This window comes from Podarcis melisellensis, assembly GCF_964234715.1.
Source record: "Podarcis melisellensis genome assembly, chromosome: 15".
NCBI lineage: Eukaryota > Metazoa > Chordata > Lepidosauria > Squamata > Lacertidae > Podarcis > Podarcis melisellensis.
In genome coordinates, this window is record NC_138532.1 from 16,329,705 (window position 1) to 16,351,148 (window position 21,444).

Below are 21,444 nucleotides of genomic sequence, written 5' to 3' on the forward strand. Positions count from 1 at the left end.
TTGCTGCCAAGGAGTGTGGTGGAGTCTCCTTCTTTGGAGGTCTTTAAGCAAAGGCTTGACAACCATATGTCAGGAGTGCTCTGATGGTGTTTCCTGCTTGGCAGGGGGTTGGACTCGATGGCCCTTGTGGTCTCTTCCAACTCTATGATTCTAAAAAGTTAGATATTTTTATTCACTTTTATTACTGCGTCAGCAAAAAACTAACCTAAATGGTTATAGTAAAATATGCAGGAATGAGAGTTAAGTAAAATGAACCTTGGAAGGAGGGAATATTATGTAAAATGTTTACTGTGTGATGTAAATTTGAAAATGTTATATATATATATGTGTGTGTGTGTGTGTGTGTGTGTACATATATAACACCTGTTATATATATATATATATATAACACCTGTTGACATGCCAGAACAACACAATTCACCAGATGATCGAACTCCTATCAGCACATGTGCACACTGGCAATAGCATCATGTTTTAACTCTGTGTTGGAACACTAAATTGGCATTACTTGGTGGAAGTATTTTGATATTTCGACAGATCTTAATTTAGCGATCAGATTGTTGCCACCCACACAACTAATGGAGGTCACAGCATGTTTCATAAATACAAAGTGTAACACGAGTTTCTGCAAATATTTGTAAGGTGAAAGAATGTCATTCCCAGTAGAAAATCTTCTGTACACATAAGCATTTTAAGGATTACTTTAGGTGGATTTTTTAAAATTGTGCAACACAACTATCAGTGTCACACACATCACAGAGACGAGACCGGTAGGGGAGAAGAAGTAAGACTTTCTAGGTGCCCATTGCAACTCGGTGATAAATTATGAGTTTTATATTTATGATTTTTTAATATGTTATGGAACATTACAATACCGCTATCTTCAAATGGGAAATAATACTATTACCAGACATTATGTAATTCACCGATAAGAATTACATGAGGGCAGTATGGCTGTAATTAGCCAGGAAAATAATGTAAAATGTTATGTCACAAAGTTTATTGGCCCCTTCTTGTTGAAAAACTGTGTAGAAAGCTCAAAAATGGAGAAATTCTCTGTGTGAGGGGGAGAGCACACTATTATTATTTTATTACTACTACTTTTTCTCTTTTGAAATTTTGCACGTGGGCAACTGCCTCTGTGGACCTGCTCATGCTATGCCACTGCAAAGGGCTGTAGCCACCTGGCAGTCCAGCCACCCACAACCTGCCCAGCAGAAAACCCACCCAAGTTTTTATATATAACTTTTTATTGATTTTCCAATTTTTAAAAATACTTCAGTACATAATAAAATTGTCTTTTCCCGACTTCCAGACCCATTTTCCATGGTGTTTTAATTTCTCCCCCTCTACTGCACAATACCTTCTATTTCTTATACCAACACATCAGTACTGTATTCTCTAGTTCCTTTTGTTGCTCATATTTAAAATCCTCCTTGCGAGTTCATCAAACGAAGATTTCCTTAAGTAGTCCAAAAAGGGCTTCCCTTCTTCCACAAAACAATCATTGTTAGATTCTCTTATTTTGGCTATTAACTTTGCCAATTCTGCATAGTCCATCACATGGGTGTAGTCAAGGGTGGGGGCGCAGGTACCACCCCCCCTAGATCCTCAAGCACTGTTAAAAAGCATAGAAAGTACTCAATTTTCCGAGGTTCTGCCCCCCTAACAGAAGCCTGCCCCCCACAATGTCTTCTTGTCCTCTATTTACGGTGTATTTTTTACCCGTGATTTCCCAAGAAAGGCTCAACAACTTTGACTTCCTTAAATAAAAGCAAAAAAGAAACAAGAAACAAAGTTGAACAACTTTGGCGGCCCCTAAAAATATCCTGGCTAAGTCAATGGTCCATCTGACCTTACTTCTCCATTCTTCTTTGGTGGGGAATTCTTCCACCCATTTTTGTGCATGCATAAATCTTTTTCTTTTCTTTTAAACTGTCCCTATAATCCCCAAGATTATTTTTAAGACAGTATCTTAAAAAGCAGAGACATCACCTTGCCAACAAAGGTCCGTATAGTTAAAGCTATGGTTTTCCCAGTAGTGATGTTGTATGGAAGTGAGAGCTGGACCATAAAGAAGGCTGATCGCCGAAGACTTGATGCTTTTGAATTATGGTGCTGGAGGAGACTCTTGAGAGTCCCATGGACTGCAAGAAGATCAAACCTATCCATTCTGAAGGAAATCAGCCCTGAGTGCTCACTGGAAGGACAGATCATGAAGCTGATGCTCCAGTACTTTGGCCACCTCACGAGAAGAGAAGACTCCCTGGAAAAGACCCTGATGTTGGGAAAGATGGAGGGCACAAAGAGAAGGAGACGACAGAGGACAAGATGGTTGGACAGTGTTCTCGAAGCTACCAGCATGAGATTGACCAAACTGCAGGAGGCAGTGGAAGACAGGAGTGCCTGGCGTGCTCTGGTCCATGGGGTCACGAAAAGTCGGACACGACTAAACAACAACAGCAACAGCAAAAATAATCCCCAAGAGAAAGGCTAACCCACCCAAGTTTCTGATGCCAAGAGACCCCGGCTGGCTAGGAGGGCTTCAGCCTTGGGCGACAGCCTCCCAGCCTCCCTCGGCAGCCGGCGCTCCTCTTCCTCATGTGGCGGTGCAGCCGCCCGGCTCTGCAAACGAACCGCGGGTCGCACGTGCGAAAGGCGGCGCGTCGTGTCGGGCAGCCCTCGTGCAAGCGAAGGCAAAGGCTCCTGGTCGGGCCCTGCTCTGGAGCGCGCGGGGACGAGACCACTTCATTGGTGGTCTCCCGCACGGCTTGACCTGCAGCTGCCGCCGGAATTGCAACGAACGGGCAGTTTGTCCCTTCGCGCTCCCCGTAGCCGTCGCGCGCGCCTGCCGTGCGCGCTGACGTCCCTCTCGCGTCAGAAGCCGCCGCGGCTGGGCCCGCGCGCGGCTCCTCCTCCTCCACCTCCTCCTCCGCCGGTTGCCATGGCGGCGGCTGGGGCCCCGCCCCCGTGCGGATGAGCTCACGCGGTGCCGCAGCCCCGGGAGGAGGGGGGAGGGGCGGCTGCTCCCTCACAACAAGATGGCGGCGGCGGCTGCAGCGTCCGGTGGCGGCGGCGGCGGTGGAAGCGCCGGGGGCCCCCCGCTCCCGGCGCCCGGGACCCGCCTGCCTCCCCCGGCCCCGCCGCCCTCCGCGGCCCGCCCGCCGGGCCCCGCGCGCATCGGCTACTACGAAATCGAGCGCACCATCGGCAAGGGCAACTTCGCCGTCGTCAAGCTGGCCACGCACCTCGTCACTCGCGTCAAGGTGAGGCGGGCGCGACTCTGAGGGGCCTCGGACCCGCTGCTCCGTCGCCCGGTCGCCTGACAGCTCCGCTCCCCGAGGCTGGAGCGCGCCGCCCCCGCGGCCTTGCGGTGGGGGGTCGCGTCTGCTTCGTGCCCGGCAGCGACAAAGCGAGAGGGGAGACCAGACCAGACCGCCACCCCGGCTCCTCTCCTTTCCCCTCCTCTTTCCCTGGGAATGCCGGCGGGAGCCTTCCGAGCCCCGCCACGCCGAGAATGTGCGTGGCGCGGCTCTGGGCATCCCCGGAGGCGTTGCAACGAGCTCCTTGGGCTTGCAGGAGACTGGCTTGGGAAGGTGGTCTTGCCCCTTTCCTCTTCGCTGTGAGGGATGCTCTTGCCGCCTCCCCGTCCAGTACTTGGTCCCCACAACCAGGCTGCCCTGCTTGTGCTCCCGCTTTCCGCGCTCCCGGAGAGGGGAGGCTTCTCCGGAGAGTGCCACTTTCCCCTGCCAGAGCAAACCTGGTCCTTTCCTTTGCCTGCTGGCTCGTTGAAGTGCCTGTGGTCCAGGCAGGCGCTGCTGCTGGGTTGCTGTGGACCAGCCACATGTGGCTAGGGATGCAGGCACCCTGGGTGCCTCCATGCAAAGTAGCCACGGTGGTAACTTTGAGAGCACCTTGCTTTCCGGCACTGATAAGGTTCATCAAAAAGCCGGGCACGGTCTTGCTGTCAGTTTGCAATGGGCCTCTGTTGATCTCGGACTAATAAAGAAAATCCCCCCTCTCTCCCCCCCCTCTCTCTCTCTCTCTCTGTGTGTGTGTGTGTGTGTGTGTGTGTGTGTGTGTGTGTGTGCCTGTCTGTGGAAAGGAGGTCTTTAGGAGATGGTTCAGAAACTTCATTTATATTTTTGTTTCATTTAAATTTTGCTTAAACAGCAGAACATTTTAAGGCTACTCATGACCTGTTTTTATTCAGTGAAGGAGGATTGGAATGCTTCTGTGCTGTTGAAAAGAGCAAGGGCAACGAGCATTGCCTTTTGTGAGGCCTGGCACCTGTTAGCAGAGCTTAGTGCCTTTTTCTTTAGTCAGTTTCTTTCATATGCTTTTGGTGCATTAGCTGGCAATGCGTACCTGTGCTAGCTGCTTACGTTTGCCATGTTGGATGATGGCTTCATAGTGGCAGAGTCCCTTTCCATCAATTGGGATCTGATTTGGCATTTTTTCTGTCCAAGGTGTGATATTCTGAAACTGACCAGATTATTTCATTCATCATTTGATAAGAATCTAAACCAAAGGTGGTCACTTTCCAAGGATACTTCTGCTTGGGGCAGGACAGAATTTCCTGTCTGATCTGGTGGCAGCAGCCTTGGAATCTTACACCTTCTCTTAAAGCATGAAGCCTGACTACTGGCAGCAGTAATCTCAAGATTTTTGCCCTGTAAGCATCTTCTGAGATGGCAATTATCATTCTGCATGTAGAAAGGAGTGGTCTGGCTTGTGATGGTTGATCCTGGGTGACTAATGGGAGGAGGGTGTCACCAGCTGCTCCGATGGTACTTTTGAATTCTGGGTCTGAGAGGAGAAAGCAACTTGATGAGATCAATAGTGGGAGAAAAGGGGTTTTGGGTGGTTGGGGTTTTTTTTTTTGGTTTCCTGCCATGTAATCTATTCCTTAATCACCAGTTAGTGCTGCTAAGAGTGGTCCTTGTGATTTTATTTTTTTTGCACATATGTAACTTCTAATTGAATTGCTAAATGGCATTGAAACTCAAGGACTACAATCTTTGACTCTATCTTTTACTTTCCCCTTTATATACGTACATATATATCTGCCAACTGAGGACTACAGTTTATTCATTTGTTAAAGTGGACTCTTGTCCATGAAATAATAATAATAATAATAATAATAATAATAATAATAATAAAAAATTAAATAAATAAAAATTTATTATTTATACCCCGCCCATCTGGCTGGGCTTCCCCAGCCACTCTGGGCGGCTTCCAACCAAATTAAAATACAGTAATACATCAAACATTAAAAGCTTCCCTAAAAAGGGCTGCCTTCAGAAACTTGCCATAACAAATTAGTTGGTCTTCAACATGCTACATTGAACCAAACACAGGTACTACTTGTATCCTCTGATCATGAAGCTGAATTTTGGTTTGTTGTCTTAGCTGCTGGGCCTTTTAGATTGATGATGTGCTAAGCAGATGTTTGTTCATCAAATGTTGCTGAATGCAGCTTGACAGCCAGTCTGACTAACCAACATATACAGTGGTACCTTGGGATAAGAACTTAATTTGTTCTGGAGGTCCGTTCTTAACCTGAAACTGTTCTTAACCTGAGTTACCAGGCCTCCCGCTGCTGCCGCGACACCATTTCTGTTCTCATCCTGAAGCAAAGTTCTTAACCCGAGGTAGTGGAGTTAGTGGAGTCTGTTACTTGAAGCGTCTGTAATCTAAGATACCACTGTACATTATGAGAAATTCTCCTATTGTTGGAATAAGTCAGATGAGAATAAGTCAGTGCTCCTGCTTTTTGCCTGCTCCCATCTACTGTTAATCTGGTGTCAGGGGCAGCAATGCAGAAATCTGCAGAAATCTGGAATAAAATCTTCATCTCTGTCTGCAGGCTAGTCCAGCAGAGCTTCTAGGTCAGCTCTGTTACTTGTGCTGATATTTTGTTTCTGCATAGTGTAGAAAGCAGACAGGAAGCAGTGGTCCTATGATAGTGAGTTTCTGATCTATGTAAGAAGCCCTTGGGTCCATCTATGGCTGTGGTGTGCAACATCTGAGGTGGCACAGTGCTGCTGGTGCTATCGTTCAGTTTGTTTCAGAGCTTACTTGCTGCTTTCTCCCTACCTGTGGCTCTCCAGTCGTTGTTGGACTACAACCCCCATTACCCCTGACTATGGCTCATGCTGGCTGGGATGATGGGAGTGGAGTCCAACAACAGCATATGGGTGCATGTACTCCAGGTAGTTTCCCAGGTAGAGCTATCCTCCACTGTTAAATTCATATTTAAAAAGCCTAACACAACCAGGATTACTGACAGTGGTTGATGTTAAAGTCTATGAAAATATCAGGGTAAAAGCTGTGTTAATGAATAACAGAGGCTTAGTATGGGAACTGAAGTTTGAAGAACCTGCTTCTTTGAGAGTTTTCTCTGCATATCTTATGATCTGGAGCCCATTCTGAATACAAAAACTTATTGACTGAGGAGCTCCTGGATTGCTAATCCAAGGGCACCTTCCACTTGTAGAAGGTACCAGCACCCAGAAGAGGCTTCTTGCTAGAAAATGGGTGAGGCAGGAGAAAGTAACTTCTATTTCCCCAAGCCCCCAGAATCACTTCCCATGCTGTTCTGGAATCCCCTGGAGCAGCTTTTTAGGGGACTGTAAGAGAAAGGAGGAATTGATGAAAATTGCCACTCCAACCCCTTCTTATAGTGTGAGCACCGAGTAGAGCTCTCTGTTCATTATGAGAATGGATTCAGTTCATTGCATCTGACACAAGAAATCTCAATTTAAAATAAATCTTACTTTCCTCCACCTTGTTTTGTTCAGAGTGGGTCTGAGTTGCACAAAGACTTTTTCGTAGCTTCTTGGATCAAGAGACTGACTAGCATATATCTGAAATGCTTCTTGAACCTGTTGATTCACTTCTGCCAGTGGGTGGAGAAGAACTGCTGCTCCTTGGAAGTCAAGTCTCTGATCAGTTTGAGCAACTTGCATTCTGAGAATATTTAGCCTGACCCGAGTTTGTAATTCAATCAAGAGTTCAAAGTGAATTCTTGAAGGCCAAATATCTGACCTGTACTCTCAAAACATGTGTGGGTGGGTGGGGGCAGGTGAGAGAAGAAATGCAGACTTTGAAGAAGGGGCAGAGGATCCTTGTGCCTCTCAAAACCTTTTCATCTAAAGGTTCCTCAAGTTCATTTTGTTGTCTCCAGCAAGCAGAGTACATGACCAGCAGATGTCTGCTTATGCGGGGTTTCTCCAGTCCTTGTGTTTTTCTGTGGTCTCAATTGGAGGCAGTCACCGTAGTGATTCAGAGATGGCTGGCTGCAAACAGGCTTAGAAACAAATAGGTGATTGTTTACAAAGTCCACCAGAAAGCCTGAAGTGTTGAGCAAGGCACTAATACTGAAGTGGGAAAGTGTTGTGGGGAAATCCCCCCCATGCCCACCCCACTCGCCTGCATTCAAAAGCAGGCCAGTGTTTCTTAGTTAACAGGAATTCTGTCTGGGGCTTGACTTAAGTAGACTTTGGTAGGGACAGACAGATCCATGGAAAACTGGAGCCCTGGGGCAATATCCAAAGGTTTCACAGAGTTTTTGTGATAGTAATTGAAACATTGGGGGGAGGGTGGATCTGACTGCAGGAGAGGTTACCCATCTATTTCCCCCCCTGTCTGCTTATGGTGAAGCTGCAGAATCCAAGAGTCCTGTTTGTTAAGAGCTCTTGGAGAATGGAACTCCCAGTAAAATTGGCAAAGCCATAAGCATTGAAAAATATGGAACATGCTTCTGTTTTACAACTCTGAGGATCATTTTGGAAGGGCAAATAGGTGAGAGGAGCTGTTGTATTAGACCAATAACATTTCAAGGTTCACAGAACATGTCATTGTTTTTTAGATTCTGGGAGACTCAGTGTGGCTTGCTTCATACAAGTCTTAAGTTCTTGCTTGTTACAGCGGTAACTTTATTGCCTACTTGCCTTTCTTTATGGAAGATCCCTTGCTTCTCAGTAGAGACTTCTAGCTTTCCCAGTAGCCTTTCTCCAGTCTCCTTGTCTGTCAGAAATTCTTTTGAGCTTAGTGCTGGCAAGATTCCTTCTAAGCACAAGGCCACAAACACTGTTGAAATGGACCCTTTCACTTAAAAGCGCAGATGGTCCATTTATTTACTGCGTTCTTGCTAACCTTGAAAATATGTTTGCTGAAATTCACTGTGATGGAACATTGTGGTAAGAGAGCATTGTTCACTTGAAAAATGCAGGCTATTTGGTTTCAGAGACAATGTTTAGATGCTGCTATCTGGGAAATAAACTTTGATGCATGCGAAGCTAGGTTTAGAGGAGCTGATTTTAAATCCTGTTAACTTTTAGTGTATGGCAAGGATGCTGCTGTCAGCTAGACAGGAACCGACTTGCTTCTCTGGGGGTATTAACAGGACACCTGCAGGATATCTTACTGTGTTCCTCCCTCTCTGTTTCCTGTGTCCTTTCACCTCATTTCTCTTGCATTCTGATGTTGCACAAGGAGGAGGGAAAATGCTCTATGACCTCTCTACCAGGCTGTGGTGTACAAATCTTTCTAGTGGCCTTGTTGAGATACAGAGTAGAATTTGCTGCACTGTCAACCCAGTGGTGTCATTGCAGGCAGAGGGAGTTTGAAATTGCCCCATTACTGGGCAGTGCCATGTGTGTGGTGTCTGTTACGCAACTGTGGCGAGGCTTGGGCCTTTATCCGCTAATTTATTCTGGATGTAGTTTTGTTGGTGATCTTCTGATTCTCTCTCACAACATTATGCTGTGTACCTGTATTTGCATACAAGATAGTATTTTGTACAGAAACCTGATGTGCATCAGTAGCGCATTGCATTTGGCAAATATGCAAGTGCTCGCTCAGTAATGCTGCAATCCCTCCATCTTGTGTCCTCAGGAGGTCCAGGTAGGCTTTGTCTGAGATGCATACTCACAGTCTCCATAGTTAGTTCTTGGTTTCCTGCCTTTTCCTTCTGGAAGCTCAACTTGCAAGGGCTGATTACCTTGTCATATGCTGGGGACAATCCTGACAAGTCTAAGGTGAAGCTGTTACTGATAGTGTAGCCTTTTCCTCACATATCACTCATGCCTGAGAACATGGGTAGGCAAACTAAGGCCCCCGGGGGCCAGATCTGGCTCAATCGCCTTCTAAATCTGGCCCGCGGATGGTCCAGGAATTAGCATGTTTTTACATGAGTAGAATGTGTCCTTTTATTTAAAATGCATCTCTGGGTTGTTTGTGGGGCCTGCCTGGTGTTTTTACATAAGTAGAATGTGTGCTTTTATTTAAAATGCATCTCTAGGTCATTTGTGGGGCATAGGAATTCGTTCATCCCCCCCCAATATAGTCCGGGCCCCCAAGGTATGAGGGACCGGCCCCCTGCTGAAAAAGTTTGCTGACCCCTGCCTGAGAGGTTGATTGTTTGTTGTCTAACTCCTCAGTCAATTTTAATTTAAGCTGCACTGTAATCTGAAAGCAACTTAACTTGCCAAGTTGCCAGAGTTACCATCTCAATATTGGTATCTGCACTTGATTTCCCAGGCTGCTCTAGTTTACCCCCCAGTTTACCAATATTTTAACTAGGAAAGTGAAACTGCTTTTTTTTTTTTGCTGACATTTCACATTTGGTGGCTTCTGGCAAATGTGGCTTCCTGGTTGACCTAACTTCTGAGTCTGAGGTGTAGGATGTTGAACAGCAACCACGATTCTGTTTGTTGAAATCCTCTGTAATCAGATCAGAAGAATGCATCATCATCATCAAGCGAAGCCCTAATACTAGCTGAGGTGGGGAAAAGCTTCTGTTCTTTGGGGAATCTGTAGGATTTCTTATATGGCATGTTTGGAAGGGCTAGTTGTTGGGAGCATTTGTGATTTGTTACTTGCCTGAATGCAGAAAAAGAAAAGGGTCATGTTCAGGGCTGTTCTCCTTCCCTGTTCAACTCTTCTGCCGTTCCTCATGCACATACCTCCCTCTGCCACACAAAGCAATGTATACTAGGAGACTGCTGTCTCCTGATCATGGCATAGTGCTAGCTTGATGTGGCCTTCTTTTCTGGTTCAGATCTTTACTCACAGTGCACAGGGACTATGATTCCCCCTCCCCTCTATCAATTGAATCTTGTGAAATATGTCTGACATCTATTGGAAAGACACCTTTGCTAGCAGTACTCCTGGGGCTTGTGGTTTCTCAAAGAATCCTGATATGTTTGCTGTTGAATGAAGAAGGATGTGGAAAAGAGGCAGAGAACTGTTGCCAGCATATTCACTCTGTGATTCCCTCGACACTCCTTAGAAGCAGAAGAACGCATTAATCGCCAACATGTATTTAACTGCGCTATCTGACTCTAAACAACTCTTAACTTCTAAAAGTATTTTAGTGTAGTCAGCAAAAGGACCACTCTAAAATGTTCATCACCTCCAGCTCAGTTCTGTTGGCAGGTGACATTTGTGTGTCTCAAAACACCTCCTTTTGTGAGGGCTGTAAAAAAAACGGGAAAGTGTGTAGGTGTGTCGGGGGAGGGGGGATTGAGGTCTAGCTCTTGCCTAACCCTCCCCAAAGAAAAGAGCTCCACATGATCAAATCTGAGGAAACAAGACCAGAACTTTGGTGTTCTCTCAAGCTCTTATCGGGTGGTGCTGGAGAGCTCTCTGCAATATTGAGATTTAAGGTAGATCAAAATCTTGTTCAGCATTTCTTTCCATGGTTAGATAATGCCAAAAACGCGTTATGAAGAGTTCACTTGTTTGCTTCTTAAACAAACTGCACTTGCTCATCCCTCCCTCTCTTGATGGTTGTACTGCAGCTTGTTTTCCAGTGACTGTCTGCTGGGGTGGGAGAAAGGCCAGAAAGAGGATCAAGTTGGCTGACCGACTTTGGGACTAGTGTGTCCTGTGCTGCACCCCTTTTGGAAGGGAAAATGGTAATTGGCATACTGCAGGCACATGACTCCCTATGTCTGGTGGTAGGCATTGATGATTCCAGAGATCTACATGCAGTGGCTGTACACCATCCACAAGAGACAAAATTTCTGAAGTGCCCTGGATTTTGAGTCATTGTTGGAAAAGACTGGAAATTGCTCTAAGAAACAAATTGAATTAGTGACTTGTGGTCACGTTCATGTTGGGTGGGGACAAGAGAAGTGCATGTGTGCCCTTAAATGCCCTTTGCTTTCAAGATCTGTGTTAACTGGTGAAGCTTTGCTCGAATCCATATTCTGTGGGTCACTTGGTTTTTTAAAGATCATAGCTGAAGATCACTTTGAATCTATAGGTAATATAATTCCACATTTGCAGATTGGACTTCCAGGCTTCTGGAGCCCTGTTTGCTACTTATTCATATTGAAATACTAAATAAAATCAATACTACAAATAATAATAATAAAAAGAATCATAAAATTCAAAACAAATTCAGAACTCCAATTACATAAAATGCCAGTGAATGGGACAAAAAAAAAAAAGGAAGTCCTGTCAAAACAAACAAGTATTTTAAGGCCTTTTGAAAAGCCTGAAGTGTAGCCACCTGCCACAGCTCTATAGAGAAAGGCTTGGAGAAGCCCCAAGCATCAGTGGTACCCTCTTTTCAGTATGTATTGGGGACTTCTGCGTGGAGATGAGTCACTTGTTCTAAAAATGACTAATGACTGCGAATCATTCTGAAACAACTCTCTTTTGGTGTGTGTGTGTTAGGTAACAGGGAGGCTGCTGGGCTACAGAAAATCTCTCTATGCAACCAATAATATTTCTTCTACTGACAACTCTTGGGCCACTCTTAACAGACTGTAGCTCATCCTTTTATTAGTGCTCCAGATGTGATATGAATTACCTGCTTCTGGAGATCACAGAGCATGAAAGTGTTCTCTGCTCCCACCACTACTCTTCGGCATTTCAATCTGTCTGATCTTGTTTGGCCTAGGGGCACTGCATGGTATTATTATTATTATTATTAATTAATTAAATTTGTATACTGCCCTCTACCCGCAGGTCTCAGGGCGGTTCTCAATATAAAATCACAATATAAAAACACAAAACATAATAAAAACAAGAACAACCCAATAATCCCTCTCCTCCCCAACACATTTTAAAAGGGCATTGGATGTCAATAGCCAAAGGCCTGGTTAAAGAAGAACACTTTTTTATTCTAAATCTCTCAAAGTTTCTTTGGTATGTCTCTCTCAATATTTATTAAAATATTTGTATGGCATCTTATTCCTAGGAACAGCATTCAGGGGGGGCCACTGACAAGTTACTGTAGCAAAGCTGAAACAACTGCAAAAGTGAAAGCAGAGCTAAAGCTTTAGATGAAACAAGTTACACTGTTTCTGTATTTCTATATATAAATAAAATGTTTTCCAAGCCCTTCTTTGCTTTGTGTGTCCCCTCTCTCCCAAGATGTCTGAAGAGATAGGCATGTTCTCTTTGCTTCTGAATCAATTCTATTATCAGTTTTGTCACATTATTTTACTGTCTCTTGAAAATGTCTGAAAGCTATACATGTTATGTATTGGTCTTGTTGGGCATGCAAAAGAAGGAGAGTGCTAACTGTGGAAACTTGCCCCCCCCCCAACTGGAATGGCATTGTGTGATTTTTATTTGGTCTCAGTAAGAAAAAAACATTTAGGACATTTTAATCTACATTTTGAGTACCACATAACTCTTTTGCTTAATGTTAAAACATAAGAGTTGGGGGGGTTAAAATAGTTTGTTAATAGAGGGCAAGAGCATGGTGGGTGCTCTTATCTGCAGCAGAGGATATCTTTGGATCCTTCTTGCAAAATGTCTAGGTTAGCTTGTGCCAATGCTACACTGAAGCAAAGAACACATAGTAGCAGTTCCCACTCTCTTTTTGCATGTATTAAATAAATGACAGCTACTCAAGTCTGTCCACACACATCCAAGAAAGTGTTGTTTTTTTAAACTCTGTCTTTTGAGTGGTTTTGTCAGGTTGGCCAAGCAAGTTCCTAGGGTGCTTGTTAATTCCCATGTGGGAATTAAAATATTGCAGTGTTTTTAACAGGGTCTTCCTGTTCACAGTTCACCTCCAGTCAGGCCCTCTTCCAGGATACTCCATTCCATTCCATTTCATGCCACTTCCCAGCCTTGGAGCTGGGAAGGCATGGGGATGGATTTGCTGCTACAACAATGCCTGAAAGTTAGGGAGAAGGCTAATAGCATACCATGCTTTCCAGAAAGCAATGGCACAGTTTCCACGACAGAATGGGAAACAATTCATAGGATTGTTATAGGGATAACACAGATAATCGGTGTTCAATCTGCTTTGAACAGTCTCTTTTCTTTAAAAAAAAAAAGTGTAGTGAATGTTGATAGGAAAGACAGGAACTTGATGAACAGTACCTCGTTGCCTGTTTGCCATACATCAAAAATTTCCTTTAGAATCTGGGGTTGAACAGTGCTTGTGTTTTATGTGATTGAGCTTGCAGTAGCAAACTGGACGAGAATCTGACATAGTGACCTTTCTCTGCTTTGGAAGTGCTTGGTTGTCAGTTTTGGTTAACTGTGAAATTCCAACCTGACATTGCAGAAGGCAAGGTAGTGTCTCCTGAGCTGGTATGTAGTTAATTGTCAGCCAACGCAGGGCTGGACATTCACACACCTCATATGTCAAGTGTTTTGCTTATCTGAGTGTTGCTATGAAAGAAGTTTGTAGAGGAGAGACTAATAAGCTTGGGAGGGGAAAATCTCTGTTGAGGTTATAAACTGATTAAAACTGGGCTCCAAGATTATGAAGGGTGGTTAAAGAAATGTGGATTGCGTCTTTCCCAGCTGTGAGGCAACATAGATATGCTGGAGTGATGGTAAGATCTACTTAAATTGCTAAATTGTCTTGGCCAGTGAGTTGGAATAGTCCTCATAATGACAACTGTGTACACAGAGTACCACTCCAATTTTTATTTAAAAAATCCTACCCAGAAAATCTCTGTGTTTCAAGCATCTAGAGAAGACAAACCAGTAGAGCCAGCACAATAATGCAGAGTTTGTAAATACTCTGCCAAAATTGGTACCTCCAGCACTCGTGCACTAAAGTAGGCAAGTTGCTAATTCTTTGCTGCTTCTAGTGTCGTACTTGCCTCAGGAGAGCCTGGCTAGGCTTGGCCCTGCAGCAGCCTAAGCTTAATAGAAGAATGGAAGATTAAGACACTTTCAGAAATGTAACTAATTTGTGTGTCCTTTTTTGAGAGAGAGAATGAAGCTACCAAAGTTAAGACAAATGTAGGATTCCCAACATCGTGCTCATGAAGTGAGTAGTGTTTAATTCAATGCCTATCCAATCTCAGCAAACTCTGCTGTTATCCCATCGCTTCCACATCTAGGCCTCAAGATTCAGATAGTTAAGCCCCCGTTTCCTGATTTGACTCTGACTTCCAAATGTGGACTCTCCCGGCCCCCATGAATTTGGTAACATGCTCTGAGCGGATTGTGTGTAGTTCTCCCAGAATGACTACTAAAACCAAAGAATATATTTTAGCATGACAGGAGGAACACAGGGAACTGCCTTACACAGAGTCAAACTATTGGTCCATCTAGCTCAGTATTGTCTACATTGACTGGCAGCTACTCTCCAGGGTTACCGACTATGATCTTTCTCAGCCCTACCTGGAGATTGAACCTAGGACCCTTTGCATGCAAAGCAGATGCTCTGTCCCTGAGCTATGGCCCTTCCCAGTAGCTGTCTTCTGGGTGCCATTGTGCTGGACTTGTGTGTCTAGCCTTTGGCCATTCACAACTATTACTGAGGCTTCTCTCTTGATGAGGGCACCTTGCATTGAAGTCCAGGCTATCGCAGCTCATTTTGACATGGTAAAAGGCAGCTTCATGCTTTCCTTTGTAAGAGAAGGAAAGCATCTGTATCTAACTTCTGGGCAGTAGATTTTTATACTTGGCAGACAGACACCACCACTCTTTGATTTCTTCTCTTTTAATAATTTTTGTTAGTACTCCTAATTAACATCTACTCTGAAGTCCTGTTGAATTCAATGGGGCCTGCTCCCAGGGAAGTGGGAATAAGATTGTAGCCTTTGTATCTCAAGCTGTTCCAGTTAATTGCAGTCATTTAGTATTTAAATCCCAGATTAAAACTGGCCCTGGTTCTCTGATGATGTGAACATCATGCCAAAACTTGGCTCTCTTGAAGGATCTGCCAGCAAGCAAACCACAGAGGTCCTGGTATTTTGCTCCCTGCACCAGCATTGATGGATGATATTTCAGCAGTGGGTTTTCTTTCCATTCTGCATCATTTTGCCTTTCAGGGTAACTGCCGTGGATTTCTTTTCATAATAAAAGCACTGGCAGCTTAAGGTGATGACACTGGTTGTCAGTGGCTGCATTGACGTAGGTTTACCCAAGGAATGTATGGTGTGCATACGTTGAGATTTTGGATATGATTTCTAAGGAGACTCTTGTTTTTCAGAGTGGAAAATGGATTGTGCAGTTATCTAGATCTTACTTGCTTAGTGCCATTCTACAGAGTCATTTACTCTACTGTCAGTATACCTTTTTAAACTTGCATCTCCTATGCCAGGCATAGGAATCCTGTGACACTTCAGATGTTGCTGGACTCTAGCTTCCATCGTCCCTGACCATTAGCTATGTCAGATGGGGAAAATGAGAGTTGGAGTCCAATAATGACTGGAGAGCCACAGCTTCCTTATTCCTGTCCTGTACTATCCACATCTCTCAGCCTTGTTTATGAAGTCACCTAGGGTTGCATCCAGTGTTAATTATACTTAGAGTTGGTTCTTTGAAATTAATAAACATGACTAAAAAAGATAGCATTCTATTTTTTTTTTCAAATACATTTTTATTAACATTATATACATAACAAGCATACAAACAGATACAAACAAATACAAAAAAAAATTACAACAAGAAAAAAATAAAAATATACAAGCCAAACTTTTTTCCTCTCTCTAACTATACAAAGAGAGATTAATCCGGCTACTTCACAAAAAAGGAGGAAAAAGAAAACGAAAAAAAAAAACCAACAAAAAAAACAACAACAAAAAAACAAAAAACAAAAAAAAAAACCCTCCTGGACTTCCTTCCATCCTTTTGGTAAGTATCAAATATTTACTTCCATTCACGTATTTGATTTTTGATCTGTAAACCTAAATTCACACGCTGGTAGTATTGTTCTGACCCCGCCAATCACATTAAACATTCATTCCAATGTAGTTCCAGTATTTACTCCAATTTTTCAGAGATTTCTGTTCATCATGGTCTCTTATTTTACCTGTTAATTTATCAAGCTCAGCATATTTTATCATTTTAATTTGCCAATCATTTATATTGGGGATAGTTTTCACTTTCCAATATTGTGCCAACAGAATTCTCGCTGCTGTGGTGGCATAGAGGAATATCGTTATATCTTCTTTTTTGATCTCTTTATCCAACATGCCCAGCAAAAAGGCTTCGGGTCTTTTGGGGAAGGTGTATTTAAATATTTTTTTAAGCTCATTGTAAATCAATTCCCAAAAGCCTTTCACCCTTTTACATGTCCACCATAGATGATATAGGTCACCCTCCACCTCCCCACATTTCCAGCATTTCTTATCCTTTAATCTATACATTTTGGCCAACTTCACAGGGGTGTGATACCACCTGTATAGCATCTTCCAAATATTTTCTCTCAGGGACATACATGCTGTAAACTTTATGTTGCGGTTCCAAACTTCCAACCACCTTTCAAAGTCGATGTTATAACCAAAATCAATTGCCCATTTGATCATTGCCTCTTTGACCTCCTCGTCCTTTGTGTACCACTCTAATAGTATATCATAGGTTCTAGATAGGGTTTTGTTTTTACCTTCTATTACTTCTACATTGAATTTTGATTTTTTGTCCTCAAAACCCAACTTCTTCTTATCCTCTTTTAACAAATCATTCACCTGATGGTATTGCAACCACCCAGTGAATAGATTTTTTATCTCTTCATAAGGTCTAAGTCTTGGCCCTTGATCTGTTTTTCTTAACATTTCTTCGTAGGTGGCGTTTTTCCCCTCCATATTTGTCTTCTTCTCAATCAGTGAGATCCACCATGGGGTCTTTCTTTCAAGGAGATTTTTATTCCTTTCCCATGTTTGGTATAAAGGTCCCCTGAAGATATGATTTAGAAAGCTCTTGTGAGCCTTCGCTTTCCCATACCAAAGGTACGAATGCCATCCGTACCAATTATTAAAACCTTCTAAATCCAGCAGGTCTCTATTCTCCAGTTTAATCCAATCTTTTAACCAAAGTATACAGGCCGCTTCGTAATATAAACTTAGCATTCTAACAGTGAGAGGTTACTTGTGTAAGATCTCTTTTTTTTGCACTGAAACAAGTTAAATGTGATGGCACCAGGGAATGCTAATTCCTTTACCTGCACATTCTCCCCAACTGTGTTACTCCTAGTGTGGGTTGGTACAGCTTTGGAGACTGCAGCCACAATAAAAAATAGCTGACAAGAGGTGGCTTTGGGTTGGGAAGAGTGCAAGCTAAAGTTTTGAGTACTCCTTCCTGCCCTCCCCTATGCATTCTAAAATATTCACTTGGTACCTCTGATTGTCAACATTTTCTAGGAGGAATTCAAGGAATACTGTGAAATGTAGGTTTATTAAAGTAGATTAAAGTGCTCAATAAATCCAGGCCTTTTGTGGTTAGGAAAGTGGGGGAATGAATAGAAAAATGTGGAGTGAACTGATGGGAAGGTGTATAAGCACCTTGCAAACAAACTGGGGTGAGAGAAGAATGAACTTCCTGAAGACAAATAAGAAGGAATACACAATGAAGACCAGATTGAATCTAACCTTTGTAAACTTTGTGGCAGCAAACTGGGATGGATGCTCAATTAATAGGTCATTTGGAGAAGCTCTTAGTGGCATCTTGCATCATGTTGCCCCATTTTGCATAAGAGAGGTTGTCTCCTTCCATTCCTCAATACCTGTTCACCAAAGCTTTTTTCAATATGTAAATATGTATTTTTGTAACCTTTGAATTTTTTTCTGAATCTGCTAAACAGGCTAAAACAGACCAAAGGACCCCCTAACTGGTTGGCAGCCCTAAGAGTGTCCTAAGAGTGAGATGAAGGTATAGAAAGATGGCAAGTCACAGAGCAGGGGAGAGTCTTGGCCATCCAGAACAAATGCCAACGAGGCAGGAAATCTGTGGGGAAAGCAAAGTAAATGTGTTGCAGCTTTTGCCATGGCAACAAACATACCCTGTTCCTGTCAGGGAGAGAAGAGAAAAACAAAGCAGGTCAGCCACACGGAGGCCGAGGCAGGAGAATGACTCTGTGCCATAGCTTTGAAACTGTACTGGCAACCAGGGACCTTCGCCCCCTTCTCCAAGAACAGAGTTGCTTCTGCTGGCTTAAGAACAGTGAAAAGGCAATAGGGGTCAGGGGGCGGTGGGCTAACTAAGAGTCCAGAGAGAGATCAGAGCTGCAGGGTGTGAAGGCTTAGGAGACTGTCCTGTCCTAATAAATGTAGCGCAAGTGCTGCCGCCAAATTGCCAGTCGGTGCTCATGAACTTTCCATAACCTCCGAGTGGCACTTGTCTGGGCTCTGGAAACTGAAGCTGCAGCTGTATTTCACGTTGTCATTTGTGCAATACAGATCACAGAACTGAAGAGGCATTGCTTAAGTGTTAAGAATCTGAAAACTTCCCTTGGCTTCTGGAGTGCTTCAGATACCACCGTTGTGTGTGCGTGTGCGCATGTGTGCTCATATATTTATATAGTTGTGTGGAACTACAACTGCTGCAGACGTTAGTGGGAAGTTCAGCTGTCTTGGTGCTGCATCTGTGCTGACCCGTAGATGGTTGTCTGCATTTGCACATGCTGCAGTTGGTGGCAAAACTACAAAGACGTTTGTCCGAAGGCAGCTTGTAGCTCTCGGAACATGCTCAAAAAGCCTTTGCCTACTCACATTGCAGAATTTTGCTTATCTACATTTCCTAAAGCGTATTTCTCATCTACCCAGGTCTGATGCAGATGCCTCACGGTGGTGCTTGATGCTGTATAGAGGCATCATTTTTGACATACAAGCTCGTTTGAGGGCCAAGCAAGCTACACCAATGGGTTGCAGTTTAGAAAGGGAGCAGCTCTGTCAATGTTTAGGACAAAGGTGAGATCTGATATGGCAGTGGGTGCACTGCTTGTCACGGGCTGCGACTGCTTCCCAGGCTTGTGGAACAAAAGTGGAGCGTGCTGGAACAGATCCACAGGGAGGCTTCCCGGAAGCTTAGATAGGCTTATGGTCTGAAATGGATACTGTTGTAGTTCAGGAATAACAACCAGTGCCTGGGATTAAGAGGCCCAGGAGAGCTGCTCAGAGCTGAGGAACAAAGCAAAGTGAGTGTTCATCTATTCCCACCCCCCTTATTAAAGACTCCGTTCTGCTTCATGTAAAGAGAGATGCGCTTTACAGTACATTGTAGTTGTTCGTCTGTACGCTCTGCCCCAAGACCGACCTTGAAAACAAAGCTAAAGAGTTTACTAGCCCACTTGCCTTCATGTAGAGGGGTGGGGGGGTCTTCATGAAACTAGAACTAATATTTTTAACTCTTCTGTGATGAGAACTGCTTCCAAGCAAGTGACTAAAAGGCCTGGCTTGCAGTGCTAGCATCCTGGTGGATTCACAGCTGTTTGGACAACCATACTCTAAATGCTCAGCAGTGGTTCCTCATCCTACCAGAGGGAGGTTTTGAGTGGAATGCTGCAGACATCTGCTGTGGTCTTGATTCTCTTCCAACATTTTTATCAGTGACTTTGATGAAGGTATGGAAGAAATCTTCTGAGTCTTTCTGTTTTGTGGATGACACAAAATGGGGAGGGACTGCTATAGCTAAGGCCTCTGAAGAGGGGAATAACATTTAGAATTACCTTGATAGAACAGAAAACAGAGTTGAAGCAACATGAAACTCAACAGAGAAAAATGCCATGTTCTGCATTTAGGCAGAAAGAAAAATAAAATGCACAGGTTAAAACATGGGGGTTACTTACCATGTTAAAAGGATTTTGGGATTGTAGTTGAACATGAGCCATCACTGTGCTATGGCTGCAGAAAAGGCTACCATGATTTATAGGCTGAATTAATGAAACCATAATTTCCAAGTCACAGGAAGTAACAGTTCTACTTTATTATGATCTAATTCAACTTCTTCTAGAGAACTGTGTTTTATGTATGGGCCACTCTTTCAGAAAGTTATAGGCAAATTGTGATGCACTCACAGGAGGATGATGAAGATGGCCGTGCCCAAATTATTATGCAGTCAAATGATTTTGTACATTGGCTGGTCAAAATGGATGGCATAAGTCTGTATTTTTTGTTATTTTATTACCCCCTTATTCATTGACATTTTATGGAATTTTATTGCTTGTGAACTGAACCATCAGATAGGAATAGTGGAAGCTGCCTTATATTGAGATAGACAATTGTTCTCTGCTCTCTCTCCCCCCCTCCCGGGTAGGTGTAGATGTAAGGGACTGAAGTTGTTGGAGAACATGTTACAGTTGAACGTTTAGGGAAGCCTCTTGCTGATGAAAGCAGTTGGAACAGTGGAAATAATGACCACAGGGCAGGCTCTGGAGGTTTTCAAGCAGAGGTTTGGCTGCCATCAGTTGGAGATACTCTAGCATTGGGTATTCTGCATTGGGGGCAAAGATTCCTGCTCAGTCTATAACCCTTTCCCTTGCAAACCTCAAATGGAATGTTTGACAGCTTCCCTTAAAAGCACTAGTCTTGTGCCAGGCTCCCACTTTGGCTAAAGAGCATGGAAAATCAGCTCTGTTTCTAATGGGGCCTGTTGTGGCTTGTTTGCAGCTGGGGTCCGCTCCACTGACCAAAAAACCTTGCTCGTGTGCAATGGCAGCATGCTATAGCTCCTGTAGGGCTTCTGGCTGCCTCCATCCCTCTTGGTAGTGGTTGGCTGCTCTCCTTCTATTCTGGGGTATGGTTCGAGCTCTCTCCTTCCCTGTGTGATCAAATCCTCCTTTCTTAGCAACAGTAACCACTGCTCCATTCAGGGGAATTGGAAACCCAGTCAATAAAAAACATCACCATGTCTTCAGCTGCCCAAACTTCCCCTTTCCTTCTCCTACAGTGGTTGCTCACATAGTGCTAAGTGTGTTTCTTCACTTCAGCTCTCCCTGCATGGTTCTTCTCTCCCCCCCCCCCCAATTTGGGTGATTTATTGCCTTTCCAGGAAGTCCTCTTCTTCTCCTTTTATTTCCTTGAATGTTGTTGAGACAGACATCTCCAGTCCACTGACCACCCCTAAAATGATGACCTCCTTGTGCCCGAGTGACATTTTGGTAATCTACAGAGAGAAAGGAAAATATGGTGGAGGAGGCCTGCAGCAATGGAGCCCTTGTTGTCTGTATTAGCAGCTGAGGATAAACCGGGGTGGGGGCAGGGGAGAAGCCTGGCTTGCCTTGTTTGGGCT

General features: G+C 43.9%; 1 protein-coding gene across 3 annotated transcripts in view; it reads left to right on the top strand.

Moving 5' to 3' along the window:
• Positions 1 to 3,114: 3,114 nt before the first annotated feature.
• The window catches only part of SIK3 (SIK family kinase 3), a 93,218-nt gene continuing 74,888 nt past the window's right edge, over positions 3,115 to 21,444 (top strand). For all 3 annotated transcript variants that reach the window (XM_081889747.1, XM_081889746.1, XM_081889748.1), the window contains exon 1: positions 3,115 to 3,266. The gene's annotated coding sequence lies outside the window, so the exon portion shown is untranslated. The remainder of the gene's footprint in view (positions 3,267 to 21,444) is intronic.